General features: G+C 37.5%; 1 long non-coding RNA gene across 4 annotated transcripts; it reads left to right on the top strand.

Moving 5' to 3' along the window:
* Positions 1–1,065: 1,065 nt before the first annotated feature.
* LOC148697408 (uncharacterized) lies at positions 1,066–4,442 on the top strand. 4 transcript variants are annotated; one of them, XR_015961551.1, is made up of 7 exons: positions 1,066–1,267; positions 1,609–2,330; positions 2,596–2,721; positions 2,890–2,989; positions 3,390–3,532; positions 3,662–3,790; positions 3,875–4,442. It is a non-coding gene; the product is annotated as an uncharacterized LOC148697408 (long non-coding RNA). The 4 variants fall into 4 exon arrangements; XR_015961552.1 differs by having other exon boundaries at positions 1,081–1,267; positions 1,609–1,711; positions 2,256–2,330; positions 3,662–4,442; XR_015961553.1 differs by having other exon boundaries at positions 1,081–1,267; positions 1,609–1,711; positions 2,232–2,330; positions 3,662–4,442.
* Positions 4,443–6,000: the final 1,558 nt, after the last annotated feature.

Genomic DNA, 6,000 nt, shown 5'->3' with positions numbered 1-6,000 from the left:
CGTATCCCATCAAGTTCAATGGTATATATATTTATTAAGTAACTTTAAATTTATTTATTTTGTACGTATAACACTTAAGAAATTGAATGGTATGTATATTTATTAAGTAGCTTTAAATTTATTATTGTAGTTCGGATCGAGTTTTTGTTAGAAAATATATTATTGTGGGTTTTATGTGAAAAAAAATAAAAAATTGAATTTAAAGGGAGTAAAGTCACATTTTCAGTAAATTTTATAATAAATATATATATTTTTTAAATATAACTTACACGACGCCAAGATAGGGTCGTTGTGCAAAAACACTTTGTGCGATACCAGGATGGGGTCGTTGCGCAATTTGTTAAAATTTTGGCAGTGCAATTGTAAAAAATAGGCGTTTTTTTTTAAATTTTCCCAAAATTTTCCCAAATTTTGCCAGTCTCTCTTCTGTCACATCCCGGCCCAGGGCGGACCACTTCCCGGGCCCGCTCCACCACCGTAGCACGATATTGTCCGCCTTGGGCTTACCATTCCCTCACGGTTTTGTTTTTGGGAACTCACGAGCAACTTCCTAGTGGGTCACCCATCATGGGATTGCTCTAGCCCCCTTCTCGCTTAACTTCGGAGTTCCTACGGAACCCAAAGCCAGTGAGCTCCCAAAAGGCCTCGTGCTAGGTAGAGATGTGAATATACATTTAAGGATCACTCCCCTGGGCGATGTGGGATGTCACAATCCACCCCCCTTAGGGGCCCGACATCCTCGTCGGCACACCACGGCCAGGGTTAGGCTCTGATACCAAATTGTCACATCCCGCCCCGGGACGGACCACTTCCCGGGCCCACTCCACCACCGTAGCACGATATTGTCCGCTTTGGGCTTACCATTCCCTCACGGTTTTGTTTTTGGGAACTCACGAGCAACTTCCCAGTGGGTCACCCATCATGGGATTGCTCTAGCCCCCTTCTCGCTTAACTTCGGAGTTCCTACGGAACCCGAAGCCAGTGAGCTCCCAAAAGGCCTCGTGCTAGGTAGAGATGTGAATATACATTTAAGGATCACTCCCCTGGGTGATATGGGATGTCACATCTTCCCTCTCCCTCTCTCTCTCTCTCTCTCTCTCTCTCTCTCTCTTTCTCTCTCTCTCTCTCTCTCTCTCTCTTACTCGGTCTATCTCTTCCCTCTTGCTCATCTCACCTCTCTCTCACTCCGTCTCGGGTAGCCTTCGTCCCTACTGCGCCCAGCCAGCCTCCTCCTCATCCTTCCTTCCTCCTGACTGCACCGAGCCAGGTATCTATCTTTTCTTAATTCTTTATTTTTCTTCTTTCTAAGGTCAGAATCAGGCTTTAGTGCCTTACTTTGAAGATTTTGGTATTGTAATTAGATTCGATTTGGAAAATTAAATTAGAAATTGGGGGCTTTAGTGTTAAATCGAATTTTAGGGTAGAAATTGGGGGTTTTAATGTTAAATCAAAATTTGGAGATTTTCACTTGGACTAACAGCTCAAACTAGTACTCAAACTAGAAACATTGGACAAAGTAATACCACAGGTTCGTAACATGCTAAATTCTAATATATTACTTGTAGTCTTCTTTATAGTTCTCAACTAATGAGTTTGATTACTCACAAGGTGGCTCTGTAGATCCTGATTCTTTGAGCACTAGCATTAGCAGTGATATAGAACCACTACCAGGCCTTGCATCCATACTTGAAGAGCTAGTACAGGAAGATGGGTAAGGTTTTTGCATTTTTGGGTTTATGAAGAGCTATTGAATATTTTAATGGCTTTGATTGAGAGACTAGAATCTGTATGAATATTTTGGATTTGGAAAATTTCCAATACTAGTATTGTTGTTAAGACAATATTTATTTCAACATAAACTGCTGATAGTTACCAAAAACTAGATTTTGTCAGAACTTCTACAAAGTGTGAATAAAGAAATAAATGATTAACTACCAAACTCCATTCACGAACTCATACATGGAATTGAGGCCACAAGGATGACTTTTTTGGCAACAAACTAGTCCAGCCTCTTTTGCTTCTCATTAGATAAAAGTTAATTCATTATAATTTTCAAATAAATTATTTCAAAATTGTACTTTTAAGCATGAAGTTCTCCCAAGCATTGGTTGTGAGTAAATTATACATTTTCAAAGGCTCAGCAGTAAACTATTGTGGTTCAGATTATTAGTCTGTTAGGGTGGTCTTGTTAGCTAGTTATGTTTTCCCCTTAATTCCATTTTCCACTTTAGGTTTGCTCTTTTTGGACTTTGCAGATAAGCTGTTTTAGCCTCGATTGCCGTTGGTTTTCAACCCACCTTCCGAGAAGAAAAAGTGCCCATCTTTGACAGGTATGTTAACCATGAAAATAAGTGGTTAGCATTGGACATAGATCAATATTTGATTTATTCAGTACTAGAACACAACTCCTAAGTTAAAGTTACATTTGTATACTCTGTATACAGAGATTAATATTTGATTTATGCAGTAGTAGTACACGACTCTTAAATTGAAGTTGCAGTTGTATACTCTACATACCTTTTTTTTTTTATCGTTTTTTGAAGTTTTAACTTTTAGAGAATTGTTGTGCACTTGTATCTTGTATGTGAAATGCAGAGGCAAATCAGAAAAGGATAGTTGAAGCTGGTGGTCTTACTTCCTTGTTGATGCTTCTTAGAAGCTTTGAGGATGAAACCGTTCGAAGAGTGGCAGCTGGTGCCATTGCGAATCTTGCAATGAATGGTGAGTGCTCAATGATCTATTCTTCTTTCTTAGAGTGCAAGGGCTTTTTCTGTAGTTTGAATGTTATTACTTTTGGGTTGAGAAGTATCTATTTGACTTTCAAAATATTGGTATTTTACGTTGCTTCCTCTATGGATTTGTAGAGCTAATAAAGAAATTATAATGCAGGAATGTGGGATTAGTTTGTTAGCAACGACAGCCGCTGAAGCTGATAATGCTCAAACCCTATGCATGGTTGCTAGAGCTATTTCTATTTTATGTGGCAATGGTATACTGCATTGTCTTTTCTTTACTTGTTTTATTATTAGAGCCTTTGCCTTTTCTTTTGGTTATTCATTTCTTTTCTCTGATGGTCTTAAAAGAAAATATGTATAACTATCTGTAGTAATCGGGCATAAATGGCTTCATTGGCTTATTAGTGCATAACAAAAGTCCTTTTAAAATCTTTGAAGAAGACTTTTCTTTTCTATTTAGTTCGCGGGTTTATTATATACAATTCAAACATTTTTACATTAGTCCCTGGAAACATGTCCTTTTTCCAATTCTATGCTTCAGAGGAAGGGTTTTCGTTTGTTTGTTCTTCATTTTGTCTATGTTTGCTCTGCATTTTTCCCCCTAAATTTGAGTATTTAAATCCTGCTTTGTTATTATTTTGTTAATATCCTCAGATAAGATACAAATGAAGCTAAGGTCTGAAGGTGGTTTAAGGCGTTGCTAGGAATTGTGAGGTGCAGGCATCCTGATGTTTTTTCCCAAGTGGCACGTGGAATAGCTAACTTTGCAAAATGTGAATCGCAAGCATATACTCAAGGTAAGAGCCTCTGTCAGAAATATTCCATGAATAGTTCCCTCGACGGTAGTTTCGTCAGTATTTTGGTGGAATGTCCAATTTAAGATTTTTACGTTTTTGGTGTAATGTCAATATGCTGACCTACTATAGGGATAAAGAATGGAAGATCTTTCTTGATAGAAGATGGTGCACTTCCATGGATTGTACAAAATGCTAATGACGAGGCTGCACCATTCCGGTGCCACATTGAGCTTGCACTCTGTCACTTAGCACAACATGGTAGGTGAATTTGTCTTGATCCTAGATAACATCTTTATGTCTTAGACTTTCTACTTATATACATTGGGTATTTATATCACAAAGGTGAATGCGAAGGACATGATTAGTGGAGGTGCCCTCCAGGAGCTAGTTAGAATTTCCCAAGACTGTTGATGAGAGGACATAAGGAGTCTTACTCATCGGACTTTGAATTCAAGCCTGACTTTCCATGCTGAAATGTGACAGTTATGGATAGACTACTGATTAGTAAGCAGTGTGATGGGCTGCTCTGACTATATATTATTGCCTCTCCAGTCAATGAGAGAGACACACACAAATTCGTGATGCTTCTGTATAGGCTTGGTCAAGAATTGAGTCCCGGAGGCTGAAGCAGTAGCTCGGGAAGCCAAGATTGCAGCCTAGTTATCAGCCCAGAACTATAAGATGAGTATGATCTTACAGGCCTTAATGATGTCTAGCCTTCAAATCCCGATGCCAGCACCTGATCTTGCTCCACCTTCTACCTCCCAGCCACTTCGCCCAGTTGATACCCAATAGCCTGATGCATCAAGCCTAGAAGACTACTTGTTGTAGTTTTTTCTTTTATGCTTGAACATCCTGTATGTACATTTTCATATATTTTATAATTAAATACTTCTTTTTTGTTTATTAATTATTGTTTATAATTTAATTAAATATTTATAAAAAAATTAAAAAAAAATATTTTTGCCAAAAAACAAAGAAAAAAAAGGGTTTGCGCAACGAAGAAGTAATCTGCATTGGGCAGAGAGCTTTTGCGCAATGCAGGTTACTTCTTTGTTGCACAAAAGGTCTTTGCGCGATGCAGGTAAGGTCGTAGCACAAAGACGTTTTGTGCAATGCAGTTCTGTCGTCGCGCAAAGACGTTTTGCGCGATGACGGCACTTGCATTGCGTAAAGTCCTTTTGCGCGACGTAGGGTGTCTATTCATCATGCAAACCCTGCTTTCATTGCCTTTGCGCAACCGTTGATATGTGACGAAGGTTTCGTTGGGCTAATTTTCAAGCAACGTTTTTTGATTTTGCACGATGAAAGTACCTGCGTTGCGCAAACTATTTTTTGTACTAGTAGCAAGTAGAGATAAGAGGAAGAGAGTTATTTATAATTTTTTTTTTTTTGTTCGAATAAAAATAATAATACAAAGTTTTGTTGCATTAGGATTCATTAGGCGACAAAGCAAGATCATTCGTCGCCTAATATAACCTACGCGACACAATTTTGAGTTTCGTCGCATAATTAATTACAAATCGTTCTTCTTTTGGGCTCCTAAACATTGACTTTTTCATTTTTGAATGAAATAAATTCTTTTAAGGAAGATCTTTGAAGAAGAGATCTAAATATTGAACAGTTCAAATTTTATAGTCAACTTTTCCAAAATGCCAAACACATTATCACTTGTGTGAGTGCTTGTTGGGTGCAATCAAACGGCAGTAACAATTAACCTTTTTTTTTTTTTTAGACTTGCACGACGAACTTTCAGGTTTCGTTGCATAAAAGATCCTTAAGCAACGACATTTTGTCACGCAAAAGCGCCTACTGCGACGACTTTTGTGGTTACATGACAAATTTTAAAGATTTGTTTTTTCCGAACTTTTAAGTATTTAACAAGAAAAATGTTGTTAGCACTCCAAAAATCTCATTTAACACTCCAAACTTTCTATTATTAGAAAGAAAAATACACTTGTGAGGAGTGTAGAATGAGATTTCTTTAACAAATTAATTTTTCTTGTAAATGTTTTCAGCCTATAAATGTATTTATGTACAAAAAATGAAATTTGCAAAAAAAAAAAAAAAAAAAAAAAAAGTATTTTCTCAATTTCACAAGTTATAGTTTCCTGACATAAAAGCTTAATCTGAATCAGAACTACAATAAACATCACTATCATCAATATCATCAATTTCGTAGGTGGTTCATCTTCATCGATAGGTATAGTTCATCATCGTCTATTAGTTTCAGATCACCGAGATCAATTGTAATGAAATCTATTAGTATTTCAATTTCAGGAACTTCATCTCGTCAGACACATGTTTCCAGTTAGACCACTGCATAGAGAATAGGTTCCGCACTAGCACCCCTATGTCATGCACAAGCTTGACGTGCACCTCCCTCTCATATTCTGTTTGCCACATAGTATCACAATTGATGTGCATCCAATGATCATTCATCAGATGTATGATCGTGCAAGACCTTT

The sequence above is a fragment of the Pyrus communis genome, chromosome 4 (genome assembly GCF_041283825.1).
Source record: "Pyrus communis isolate YQ-2024b chromosome 4, ASM4128382v1, whole genome shotgun sequence".
In the NCBI taxonomy this organism is placed as follows: Eukaryota; Viridiplantae; Streptophyta; class Magnoliopsida; order Rosales; family Rosaceae; genus Pyrus; species Pyrus communis.
This window is presented reverse-complemented; position numbering and strand designations above follow the sequence as displayed.